At 48.8% G+C, this 14,069-nt stretch overlaps 1 long non-coding RNA gene across 1 annotated transcript; it reads left to right on the forward strand.

Moving 5' to 3' along the window:
- The first annotated feature begins 467 nt into the window (after positions 1–467).
- Positions 468–1,116, forward strand: LOC117194678. The gene is made up of 2 exons (XR_004474868.1): positions 468–760; positions 838–1,116. It is a non-coding gene; the product is annotated as an uncharacterized LOC117194678 (long non-coding RNA).
- The last annotated feature ends 12,953 nt before the right edge of the window (positions 1,117–14,069 follow it).

A 14,069-nucleotide genomic window follows, 5' to 3' on the forward strand; every position in this document is an offset into this window, starting at 1 on the left:
GGCAATGCTTGTGGCGGGAATGGCTGTGTCTGTGTGTGTATTGGCGGCATCTGCGTACTCACGATCGGTGCAGTCTGTGTTGGCGTTTTTGTTGCTGCTGCTGATGCAGCCACCGTCGCTGTGGCGTCGGCGCTCTACATTGTGTAACGGTTGCGGTTGGACAATACCGATTCAAAATAGGTTATCGCTATGGTGCTCGGATATCGCATGCAATAACCTTGGGCCAATTATCGCTGCAGGGCATAGTATAGTTGGGGTGGGTGCAAGCAAGCTCGAGGTAGGGAACAGCTGAGCTGAGCTGCCGTAAGTGCTGTGCAGCGCATCGCAACGGAGCTTTCGAAGCCGAGCTTTAAGATCGGTAAGCTCTTATTTAAGCAGTGCAAAAGCACCAGAACGTTCTCTTTCGAAAATTTGAACCTGTGCAGCCGGTGGCTATCTCCGCGTCGGTAGCAAATATATAACTAAATCGACCACGTGTAAGCCCAAAAGAAAAGAAAAGTAACCCAAATAAGTGCCACAAAGACAAACCGAAAAGAAATAAAACGGAACGGGGAAAATCCCACACGGTAAGCGCGGCGCAAAAATCGGGCGAAAATTAATAACCGTGCGCCGAGAAAACTGGCAAGAAACTACCCTGGCGAAAAGTGCATATTTGCCTCGCCTCGCCAGCAAGTGTTGTTCTTGTTGCAAACCCGTGCGTCCCGCAGCTCTGCCAGGAGAACCCAACGCTCGTGTCTCCGTGGAAAAGTCCGAAAAACTGGTATGTTAAAGTGCCCTGTAGGGAAAAGTTAGATTTTTTTCTTAGCCCTCGTGGGTTTGGTTCTGTTTCGCCCATAGGGCCCTGGCCCCGAGCGGTAGCCACCCGGCTCTCCCAAAGTTCTGCCCCACTCACACCAAACTCCCACCCTTGACGGGAGTACTCTTCGGAGTCGACCTTGGTGTGGGGCCGAGATTTTTTTTTCCCTTTTGGAGTCGTTGAAGCATCCACCTGCCCGGCGACATAACCTCCACCGGCCATAACCCTTGCGCAATATCTAACGTACGCGCATAGAGGGCATAGAGGGCATAAAGACTAAATATAAACTTAATCATAAAGTAACAGACTACAAAAAAAAACCTTTTTCATACCCCCCCCTATTTACCAATCCCCCTCCGACCTGGGCACACATTAACATGGTTTCCACAGCTCCACAACGAAAGGCGCCTTTCAGCGAGGGACCACTGTATTAAAGCCGTAAGTGACCCAATTTCAATTTTCTCCTTTGCGCCTGTCTTCGTCAAAATCTAAAACGCATGCGCAGCGTCCAGCCGCTGCTGATAAGAGAGCGCAACGCTTGCCAATTCTGCTAAGCTTGCCTTGCTCGCATTCCCTGCATTCTTTTAATGCATGGAAACGTAGCCAAGCCATACACTAACCAACATAGAAAAAAAAATCTCCTCAACCCAGAAAAAAAAAAATCCATAAATTTATAATGTTTAATTAAATTTCGTTTTGGCTCACCATTGCTGATCGCTGGTATGACCCCCGCTGCTTTTGAAATTTTTTTTTGATTTTTATTTTTTTTCCTTTATACATACCTAATTTACTTATTACGAATATCCTATATTATATTCCTATCTTTTCTATTTATACTCCACCGGTTATATATACCTATATCTATACATTTTTTTTCCTCCTTAGGGATTAAGCCTCCTATTTTTTTTCATTCCACTAAAATTTTTTTTTTAGTTGCCTGCTGATTGTAGTTCAATACTTGTGTTATTTTTGGAAGTGAAACTTGGTTTGCTAGTTTTTGATTGAAGCAACATGGCTATGATGAAGTACAACGAAATATATTGAATGTATTGAATGTATATATTGAACGCAATGAACATGGAGTAGACTTATCATTTCCAAGGGACAGGGTGACGTAATGGGGTAGGGTAAGAATTTTAGGGATTTCCAGAACCTTCGCACCACTGGAAATCATGGAAGGGTGGGTATAGAATCGTGTGGGTCGACTTCCATCGCAAGACCTCACGCCCGCGAGAGTTTGGAACACGCCGACGAAAGTTTAATGTCCGTTATGCTCGGAATAGGCATAGTGTTGTTTTCGGAGTTCGCTCCCGGTAGAGTCACGGGATTCTAAAAAATTTAAAGTTTATGTAGTAGGAGTCGAGACGCGGTCAAACGAACCCCCCCCCCCCCCCCCCCCCCCCCCCCCCCAAGTTACCGAATGAGCACGGAACCAAAGAATCCCCCCGGCCGTGACCTCGACATCCCCTCCAATCCATCCCCTACTCACGGATAGAAATATATCGTGGAATTGTTACATAAATTTTTGGCGCCCAACGTGGGGCAGGTTTTTTTCAATGCTAGCTACTGTCTATACCCAGTTGGACGCGAGGGTGTAACGTTGTTACATACATTTTTGGCGCCCAACGTGGGTCCCTAGCCAAAGTTATAGTGACAGTAAAAAGTATTGGTAACTTTAGCAACGAAATCAGCTATTGGCTCGTCCCACCTATTGCTCGTTTGTATTCATATGTTTAATGCTGAATTTAGTTTTCTCTAAACGATCTGGTCATTGCTCCGATACAATTTCAGAATATTGCGGATTCTGCTTGGATCCTAATACTGGTTGTTCCTCTGAGTTTTATGGGGAAGTCGTCGAGTCTACGACGAAGGGAAGCTTAAGTGATCATCCGGAATTGAGAAAGTAGTTCCCAGGTTGACGCATCCTGTCGGGCTAGTCAAACTTGTTGTCTGGAATGTGTATATATGCTGCTTGCGTATGCATACCGAACAAGCGAGATTGGTTTAGGTCGCGTCCTCCAAGCTACAGTTAATTCTGCGGATATTAGTTTCAATAGATTGAATTGTGAGGTTGATTCGGATTTGGTATTGTTACTCTTTGCGCATAGCATATGGTTGCATACAATTGCAGAATATTGCATATTTGGTTTCGGCCGGTTATCAGTACTGATTGTCCCTGTACGGGTGATGGAAGCACAGAGATGGCGGTCCCAGATTTGGTCTTCACTCATACCCTTACCATTGGCGGGTATTATTCCAGCGGCAGCGGTGGCTGTATATGGTTGTCTGGAACTATCGCGTATGCTGCTTGCGTATCCTTGCCGAATCATATGTGGACACTTAAACCAGTGCACTGATACTAAGACAATGCAAATTAGAAACCATAGCCCAAACAAAATCAATTCTTTTGTCGCTGTTCCAAAGATTCGCAACTTCTATCCCTATCTTATTATGTCACCCATTAAATGTCAGCCTAGGAAAAATTTGGTAGAATATAGCAAAAAAAAAAAATAAAAATAAAAAAATCTTAATAAAAATGCCGCTGCGACATAGTCCTCAGCAAAAAAATCCGCTGAGTTCGGAAAACTTTTGCGGCATTTGTTGCTCCGAAATGTCCAATACTCAGCCGTGTTTTTGTACTCCGTGCAATCACGTTTTCCATAAAGCATGTCTGGAAGAATGGTTCCCTCATCACGATGATTGTCCGAACTGTAGCCGAGTATGTACGTTATCGCAAGCAAAACTAGTTGTTAACAATTGTTCTCCAAACAAGCCGCAGCCGGAACCAACAGAATTACCCGGTCCCTCGGGAAATACTACTCGAAGTCTTGCCAAAGCTTTGGAGGTCGTACAGACCCCGGCAAATGGACATTTTCAGCCAGAGACGGGTAAGATATCCGAGGGAAATGGCAAGAATACCCAATTGAGCCAAATTCCAACTGTAGGTTCAGTCCCGGTAGAACGAACCACTAGGCCAACTCGTTCCAAAAGAACTCGAGCACCAGCCAAAAAGCAGGTCCCGAAGTTCCCGCCAGGTCGATCTTCCGGTCCGGAAGTAGTGTGTTTGTCGGGATTGGATGCTAGCCGTAGCTCCAACCAGACTGAAGCTCCGTCAGCTAATGTCGCCACTCACTCTAGCCCTTGGGAAGCACCCAATGCACGGACAGCCCCTCTAAGCCAGGGGTTGGACTTGGATGTCCTCCAACAGATAATTGAGCGCACTGTGGCCAGAGCCATATCCACTTTGCAGATTCAGCCGCCAGAGAGTCCGCAGGAAGGGTATGCGAGGCCAAATATCCCAACACCAGTTTCATGTATAAACAGCATGACTAGCCTGCGAACGGCCAAGACGGCCAACATTATGCAAAAGTGGAATGTTCCTTTTGATGGTTCTACCGAAGGTTTAGGTGTAGAAGAATTCATTTACCGAGTCAAAACATTAACCGATGAAACCTTGGATAGCGATTTTCTCGGCCTTTGCAAACATTTGCACATCTTGCTTGTTGGCAAAGCGCGCGATTGGTATTGGAGATACCACAAGCAGGTAGGTCGCATCGTTTGGACAGAATTTTGTGCAGCTCTTAGACAACAATATAAAGACTATCGTTCTGAGTTTATGAGCAAGGAATTGATTCGAGCTCGAAAGCAACACGTCGGAGAACCCTTCGTCGCTTTTCACGACGCCGTGGCTGGTCTTATAGATAAATTTGGCATTAAAATGGCGGAAGAGGAATTAATAGAAATATTAAAAGCAAATTTGCTTCCCGAAACCCGTCACAAAATCTTATATCAGTCCATTAGCTCAGTTGGTCAATTGAGAAGATTAGTACAGATGGGGGAAAATTGTATGGCAGATAGGCGGATATTTTGTTACGGCTGTGGAGCTCCGAATGTCTATAAGCCGCAGTGCCAAACATGCATTCGTAGAGCTTCGGAAAACCGTCAGAAGGGTGCATCCAACAACAGCCGGATGCCCCCAAAAACCACCATTAATCTTGCCCGTTGACTTAGAGCGAGACAAGAAGAGTTTGGCTTCTTGTTGTGAGAAAAGAAAGGAAACGAATACGATCGTAAAGAGAAGTTGTCGGTTTTTACCCTATCCCGAACGGATTCATAAATATTTAGAGGTTCGAAACAGAATTTTTAATGAAAAACCACATGAAGCCCCAAAACGAATCCAGCGTTTAAGAAAATATTATGATAATGTCAAAAATAACCGTAGACTGTTAGTTTCCGCTATTATTAATAGTCCCAAGGATATGCGCAGTTATGCCGAAGTATCCTTTCTGGGTCGAACAGAACCAGGGGCTGTTAGACACCGGCGCAAGTATCAGCTGTATAGGTGCTGAAGTAGCTCAGACCGATTTTTCATCCTTTTCTGAATATAAACTAATAAAAGCCACTGCAAAAACTGCAGATGGCCAAAGTCAACAGATACTGGGGGTATTAAATGTCATCATGCGTTATCGAACTATCGAGAAACCCATGAAGTTATATATAATTCCATCCCTGACACAAAATCTAATCCTAGGTCACGATTTTTGGAGATCCTTTTCGCTGGCCCCAGACATCATTGCAGCTGTCGAGATAAGCTCGAAAGACGATGAGGCAGCCGTCATCGAACCGTCATCCAGTGCTTGGAGTTCGCCAATGCGACTGGTACTCAAGCCCAACAAAGTCCGTCTGTGTCTCGATGCTCGAAGACTGAATGAAGTCACCCGTAAGGATGCCTACCCATTACCAAGTATCGATGGTATTTTTGCCCGGTTGCCCAAGGCAAATATCATAACCAAGCTGGACCTAAAAGATGCATATTGGCAGATCGAACTCTCTGAGGATTCCAAGTCACTAACTGCTTTTACGGTCCCGGGAAGGCCTTTATATCAGTTTAAGGTTATGCCTTTTGGCCTGTGTAAAGCTATGTGTCGTTTGATGGATGAGATCATTCCCCCGGATTTGCGTTACTGCGTCTTTGGATACTTGGACGATCTCTGCATCGTATCAGCAGATTTATCTTCTCATCTAGCCGTGCTGGTACGACTCGCTGAACAGTTCAGAAAAGCCAACCTGACTCTGAATATTAAGAAGAGTCAGTTCTGTGTCACCAGCGTAAATTATCTTGGATACGTCATCAGTAATGGAGGTATTTGCACTGATCCCTCCAAAGTAGCTTGTATAGTGAACTGGCCACCGCCAAGGAATCTAAAACAGGTTCGCGGCTTTCTTGGGGTCTGTGGCTGGTACCGGAGATTCATCCAGAATTTCTCTGAGCTATCCTGTCCTATCACCGAGCTTCTTTCCAACAAAAAGAAATTTATTTGGACCCCGGAAGCACAAGTCGCAATGGACTCTTTAAAAACCGTGTTGACTTCTGCTCCAGTGCTCGAAAACCCAGACTTCGAACAGAAATTTTTCCTCCACTGTGATGCTAGTGATTTTGGTATAGGAGCCGTGCTCGTGCAATTGGTGGATCTGCAGGAAAAGCCAATAGCGTTTATGTCGAAAAAACTAAGTCGTGCGCAACGTAACTATAGCGTTACGGAGCGCGAGTGCTTGGCCGTAATTCTGGCCATCGAAAAATTCCGTTGCTATCTGGAACTGCAGGAATTCGAAGTGGTTACTGATCATTCCAGTTTGTTGTGGCTAATGCGCCAGCAAAACGTGTCGGGGAGGTTAGCTCGATGGATTTTTAGATTGCAGCAATTTAAATTCTCGATATCGCACCGAAAAGGAAAAGATCACATTGTCCCCTATGCTCTTTCCCGATTACATGAACCTGAAGTATCCGCAGTAGTGATGAGTCCTGTGATAGATCTCGAATCCGATGCCTTTCAGGATGAGAGCTACCAACAGTTAAAAGAACAGTATCAGGAAAATTCCTCTCAACTGCCCGATCTGAAGATTATCGACCAATTTCTGTACATTCGAACCGAACACGCAGATGGAAAGGCGGAGCAAGACAGTCGAACTTGGAAGTTATGGGTTCCCGAGCGATTGAAGGCCGACGTTCTTAAACAAGCTCATGACAATCCTACTTCAGCGCATGCCGGCATGCAAAAGACCATAGAAAAAGTTCGAAGAAGTCTGTTTTGGCCCGGCTTAGCTAAAGATGTTCGAGAGTATATTCGTAGTTGTGAGGTGTGCAAAGCATGGAAACCTCATAATTATACTCTGCGGCCACCCATGGGAAACCACATACCAACTTGTCGACCATTTCAACGATTATACATAGATCTGCTTGGACCTTATCCACGCAGCAAAAATGGACATGTAGGTTTGCTAATTGTCTAAGATCACTTCAGTAAATACCATTGGCTACACCCCCTGAAGAAATTTACTTCCGTAGTAATCCAAGAATTTCTGCTAAAGCATATCTTTCATGCCTATGGGGTGCCTGAAACTATTGTTAGCGACAATGGAAAACAATTCAAAGCTACAGAATTCAACGCATTCTTGACACAGCTGGGAATTAAACAAATGTACACGGCACTATACTCTCCCCAAAGTAATGCGGCGGAACGAGTAAATCGTTCATTGTTAGCTGCCGTGCGAGCATATCTTCAGCAGGATCAGACATACTGGGATCAGCATCTCTCAAGTATATCTTGTTCGCTGCGATCGTCACTACATCAGACCTTAGGTTGTTCACCATATCGAGCCCTGTTTGGCTTAGATATGCTCACTCATGGGACGGATTATAAGCTTCTGAAGGATTTAGACTTGCTGGAAGAACCCGTTGTCCCGGTAGCTAGGTCAGACAATTTAGCTCTAATTCGAAAAGATATACAGGGCAATATTAAGAAAGCGTATGAGCGCAACGTTGCTCAATACAATTTACGAGCCAAGCCTGTGTCGTTCCGAGAAGGTCAGGTGCAAGCAAGCTCGAGGTAGGGAACAGCTGAGCTGAGCTGGACTTGGAGATGGCGTGCATCGTGGGCAATGATGGTGTTGTTGGCGAGCGGCTCTGGTCCGGCCGCCCACGTTGCATCTGTCGCTGGTTGGTGTTGGCTGCTGCACTCGAGTGGCACTGGTCCGGCCACCCAACTGCATTGTCCTTGTGTTGGCATTGGCATCGTGTGATTAATGCCAACGAGTCGAGTTATTGGCCGCATCCGAGTGTCTGCTGGTCCGGCCACCAGGATGCGTTGTCAGGTGGATTGGCCTGGCCTCCTCGGCCACGTTCATCGTCGGTTTTTAATGGCGTTTTAAATGGCTGCTGGTCCGGCCATCCAGATGAGATGTTTGTTTTTGGCGTTTGATTTTTAATTTATGTTTATTTGCAGGTACTGTCGGCGTTTGGATGTTGTTGCTGGCGACCTTTGTCCGGTTTGTGATGGCGTGAGAGACTTTTGCAGGCGAGTATTTGTGTTTTAATTGGCAGACTTTTTTTCCTGATTCTCCTTTTGCAGGATTTGCTGGCGTCTGGCGGCTCAACACCAGGCCATCCCCCCTCACATAATGGCAGGAGAGACGGGTGTGACCCAGTGGAGCGGCAACAGGCCTCAGCATCTGCATCGTCGTTTGGAATGGCAGCTGTGAGCAGGTATTTGCGTGACGTCATTGTGATGGTGTGGTGGCAGCGTCATCAGAAAGAGGCCTCCTTTTCCGCCCAATTGGCAGGAAATTGTCAATGTTGGTGGCGAGGCAGCTTCTTGTTGGTCAGCTCTGTCTGGTGATTGGCAGGTACGTGTGATTTCGTGTGTTTTGGCAGTCTTTCTTTGTTGTCCGTATTGACGTCTTTTTCTTTGTTGCAGTGGCTGGCCTCTGGATCGACGATTGGGCACATCAATGGGCGCCGCCCGATCGCATGCTTTCGCGTGCGCTGGCGACTTGTGCCCTCCATATTTCGCCCAGGCCATCCAGCGCGTCAAATGGATCGTGGTCGGTCCATTCGTCGTCATCATCGTCGTCAATTGCTTCGCAGTCCATATCGGATTCAGAGTCCGATCTGGCTGCGGCGTCATGGTGCGTATTTGGTGCTGGTCTTGGTGATGGCTGTGTGGATGCTGCTGCTGCTGTTGTTGTCCGTTGTGGCGGCACTCCTCCCGTGCTCTCGTCCCTTGCCTGCAGCAGGTTTGTCAATGTCGTTGTAATTGCTGCCAGTTTTTCTTCCAGCTCTCTAATTTTACCGGCATATCTTTTCAGATTATGGGCACAGCTCCCATCGCACTGGGCGCCTGGCTGCTGCTGTAGCTGGGGTTGGCGTGGCGTCGGAGTAGGATTTGGGATCGGCTGCATGGGCTGGACCCTTTGGTATTGGCGCCCCTCGGCCAGTGGCTGGGGATGTTGGTCGCGATGCTGTAGCTGTTGCCGATGCTGCCGACCCGGACCGCGTTGGCGTTGCTGCGGCTGTGGGTGGAGGGGCTGGGTGGGTGGCTGCTGCTGCAACTGTCGCTGTAGTGGCTGCTGGTGACGTTGTGGTGGCTGCTGGAGACGATGTGCTGGCTGTTGCTGCTGAATTGGCTGCTGCATTGGCTGTGGCTGTTGCCGTAGTGGCTGAGGCTGCTGCTGCTGCCGTCGATGCTCCTGGACAGCGACCCTGTGGGCCAGGAGCCGCTGCCTGGCTGCCTTGTAGGCGCTGCAGCCCTTGTAGGCGCTGATGTGCTGGCCCTGGCAGTTGGCGCATTTGGGATTGACGGCCCTTGGCTTGCTGCACTCCGTCGTCAGATGTCAGATCCTCTGTCCTCCACAGGCTGATGCCCGAACTCGCCGTGCCGGATGTCATTGGCAATGGCAAGGGTGTCTGTATTGGGAGTGGCAGTAGTTGTGTTGGTGTTGGTTATGGCGATGGTGCTGGTGTGAGTGGCGGTGACGGTGTTGGTGTTTGTATTTATGTTTTGTGTTTGCTGCCGCTGCTGGTGATGGCGGCCCCGTCGTCTGGCCTGCTTCCTCTCACCATCACCCTCATCGTCACTCCCACTGTCGATGAGGGCGCGGCGTCGTTTTGGTGTTGGTGGGATTGGTGGCATTTGTGCAGGCTGGGCATTGGCACGGATCGACCCGCTGCTCGAACTCGAACCAGGTTCAGCTCTCAACAGGTTCGATCCGGTCGTGTGTGTGTGTGTGTGCGTGGCAGCCCGTTGGCCCGCTCTTTCTCGTCGGCTTGCCGGCTCTCCTCTGTCTTCTCTTTTGTGCGTCCGAGAGCGTGAGAGGCGGGAAAAGTGGCGTCTTGTTGGGCCTTTCTTTTGTGTTTGGCGCCTTTCTTTGGGTATTATTGGCAAGGGTGGGGGGGGGGGGAAGGCAATGCAAGTGGCGGGAATGGCTGTGTCTGTGTGTGTATTGGCGGCATCTGCGTACTCACGATCGGTGCAGTCTGTGTTGGCGTTTTTGTTGCTGCTGCTGATGCAGCCACCGTCGCTGTGGCGTCGGCGCTCTACATTGGCATCGTCGTTGGTGTTGGCGCCTGCGCCGAGGGCTCTGCTGCTGGTGCTGCTATTGGCGGTGTTGGTGTTGGTGTTGTTGGCTGCTGCTGCTGCTGCTAGGGCGCCTCTGCGGGCCGCTCTGCCGCCGTCGCTGTGGCGTCTGTTCGACCCTCGTCTGGCCATTCCTCTCGTCATAGTTGTTGTTAGTTTGTGTATTGGCGATTTGCTGTCTGTTTGTTGTTTTCCCTTATTGAAAAGTCTCTTGTGTGTGTGTGTTTGTGTTTAATGTATTTATTGGCCTTTTCTGTCTCTTTACACAGTTTGTCTCTCGTTAGGTTTGTGTTTTTATAAGTTAATGTTATTTATTGGCGTTTAAAATTAATGACATTTATTGGGGAGCAGAAAGCTTGTCGATAGTAGTAGTGGCGGTGGTCGGGGGAGGAAGGGACTTTTTGTCCAGCCACTGCAACAAAGAAAAAGACGTCAATACGGACAACAAAGAAAGACTGCCAAAACACACAAAATCCACACTTACCTGCCAATCACCAGACAGAGCTGACCAACAAGAAGCTGCCTCGCCACCAACATTGACAATTTCCTGCCAAATGGGCGGAATATGAGGCCCCTTTCTGATGACGCTGCCACCGACCATCACAATGACGTCACGCCACTCCAAACAGACAGCAGCCATTCCAACGACGACGCAGATGCTGGCGCCTGTTGCCGCTCCACTGGGTCACACCCGTCTCTCATGCCAATTATGTGAGGGCGGGATGGCCTGGTGTTGAGCCGCCGGACGCCAGCAAATCCTGAAAAAGGAAGAAGAAAAAGGAGAATCATGAACGAGGCTGCCAATAAAAAACACAAATACTCACCTGCAAACGTCTCCTATGCCAACACAAACCAGACAAGGGTAGCCAGCAACAACATCCAAATCGACGACAGGCACCTGCAAATAAACACAAATTAAAAATCAAACCCCAAAACAAACCCCCCCTCACCTGGGTGGCCGGACCAGCAGCCACTCAAAACGCCATTACAAATTGACGACGAACGTGGCCGAGGCGGCCAGGCCAATTCTACTGACAACGCATCCTGGATGGCCGGACCAGCAGCCACTCGGATGCGGCCAACAATTAAAACCGACAACGTATCCTGGTGGCCGGACCAGTTCGCCACTTGGATGCGGCAAATACTACAATTTGTTGGCATCACACATCGATGCCAACGCCAAAACACTGGACAATGCATCTTCGGGTGGCCGGACCAGTGCCACTCGCTCTGCTGCACCAAACCCACAGACAGATGCAACGTGGGCGGCCGGACCAGAGCCGCTCGCCATCAACAACACCATCATTGCCCACGATGCACGCCAATACACACATCCAGCCAATAAACAACACACAGGGGGACAACAGAGCCGGCCGGTATACAGCGTAATGTTCGCATTGCGTTTGTTATGCCCGCCGGTGCTCCGTTGTTGTTTGTACTCCTTTTAGAAATAAAATAAATATAATTAATATGTTTATATGTTGTAAATGTATGTCAATTATCGTTTATTTTACCTTGTCTGCATCAATGTTCTTGTTGTAGATGTCAATCCTGTTGTTTCTGTAGTTTTTGCATGTCCGTAGATAGTTTGTCCATAGTTTTAGTTACTAGCCTGTGATATTAGGAATAAGTTTTTGTAAATTAATGTAGTTTTCTCTGTAGTTAATTGTAAATTTTCGTAGTTTTCTAATTAGTTTTACCTTCTTACCAACCTATCTGCCATTCCCATAATTCCCCTTGACACGTGGTATTACCAAAAATACCACGCAAAGACCAGACTTTGACCGATAACACACCAAAAAGCCATTTCAAACTTAAAATGCATTTCTCAATGCCCAGTGTGTTATCGGTCGCAACTTCGGCAATTAACGCCCAGCCATTTCCTCACCCACCCACCCCCCACACACTTCAATGCCACTAAATGCCAAATGCGGTTGTGCAGGAATAAAATGTACACTGCCAACCTTCGCCACTCTGCCAAATGCCCCAACAAATCCATTTAAACGGATCGTAAGATCCGGAAGTTTAAAGTATCCGGGCGGTTATACGGGAGCAGGCAAATTTCCCCCTTCCCATTCCATCCCCCGCCAACAGAGCAGCCAACACAAACAGCACAAACATAAGACACTGGCCATTAACCAACGACAACACAGACAGCCACTAAAACAAACGGCCAATGCAAATTCTCCATTGCCTACTTATCGGTGCTGCTGCCCTCGGACCACTTTCATCTCACTCAATATTGGGGTGAGTGAAAGTGGAACCGGGGGTGAGAGCACCGGTAAATGACGATCGGCGATCGGGCCGGTCGAGTTGAGGGGGAGAGTATGGGAGTTGGTGGACATATGAGTGTTCCACCATGAACCTCGTCCGCCACTCTCATCTCGTCCACCCGCTCGAGAGGTTGTGATCGTCGGACGTGCCATAACCGTTTCGTGTCGTGTCGCTTTTGATTGTTCTGTGCCGTGTCGCCATTGACGTTTTTTCTGTGTTGCCCTGTTCTTTTTGTGGTGTCTGTTGTGTGCCGTGCCGTGCCGCCCTTCCTCCACCACACCCATTACTATCTATGACAAGCTTTTGTTCCCGTCCACATCACAAACCAAAAAGAGATAACTGTGATAGACGAGAAAACAGAGAATAAAAGTGCCAATAAATACATTAAACACAAACACACACACACAAGAGACTTTTCAATTAAAAACAACAAACAGGCAGCAGATCGCCAACACACAAACCAACAGCCAGCCATGACCAGAGGAATGGCCAGACGAGGGTCGAACAGACGCCACAGCGACGGCGGCAGAGCGGCCCGCAGAGGCGCCCTAGCAGCAGCAGCAGCAGCAGCAGCAGCAGCAGCCAACAACACAAACACCGCCAATAGCAGCAGCAGCATCAGAGCCCTCGGCGCAGGCGCAAACACCAACGCCCCAACCAATGCAGAGCGCCGACGCCACAGCGACCCAGCGAGTGAGTACCCAGCCATTGCCATGGCCGATATATCCACGGCCATAGCCACTCCCCCCTCGAGATCGCCATCACATCAGCAGCAACAGCAGCGCCAATACCAACCGCAAATCCCGCAACCCCGCCAAATCCCAAAATCCCGCCAAACACAAAAGAGGGGCCCAACAAGACGCCACTTTTCCCGCCTCTCACGCTCTCGGACAGTTCGGTTGTAACGGGAGAGGGAGAAGACAGAGGAGAGCCGGCAAGCCGACGAGAAAGAAAGGGTCAACGGGCCGCCACGTACACACACACACACACACACGACCGGATCGAACCTGTTGCGAGTCGAACCTGGTTCGAGTTCGAGCAGCGGGTCGATCCGTGCCAATGCCCAGCCTGCATGAATGCCACCAATCCCACCAACACCAAAACGACGCCGCGCCCTCATCGACAGTGGGAGTGACGATGAGGGTGAGGGTGAGAGGAAGCAGGCTAGACGACGGGGCCGCCATCACCAGCAGCGGCAGCAGCGTCCGCCAATTGGGAAGCCGAAGAAAAAAAGGCAGACAATGGAGGAGCTAGAGGCTATTGTCCAGGAGCAGCTGAGGCAGCACGAGTTGAGGGAGCAACAGCAGAAGCAGCAGAAACGGACGGCAGATGCAGCCAACACCAACACAGTTGCCGATCCTGCCACTATGCCGCAATCTGCACAGCCAACACATGCCCCTGCCCCAGCCCATGCCCCTGCCACTACTATAAATGCCAATAGCCAGACCCACAGCCATCACCAACATCGACAACAGCCAATACATAGACAATTACCAGCCATTCACACAGACAATACCACAATTAACAATAGAGATAATAATGACGCCAATACAAATACAAATACCTGCCAATACAAACACCAACAC

The sequence above is a fragment of the Drosophila miranda genome (genome assembly GCF_003369915.1).
Source record: "Drosophila miranda strain MSH22 chromosome Y unlocalized genomic scaffold, D.miranda_PacBio2.1 Contig_Y3_pilon, whole genome shotgun sequence".
NCBI classification, from domain to species: domain Eukaryota; kingdom Metazoa; phylum Arthropoda; class Insecta; order Diptera; family Drosophilidae; genus Drosophila; species Drosophila miranda.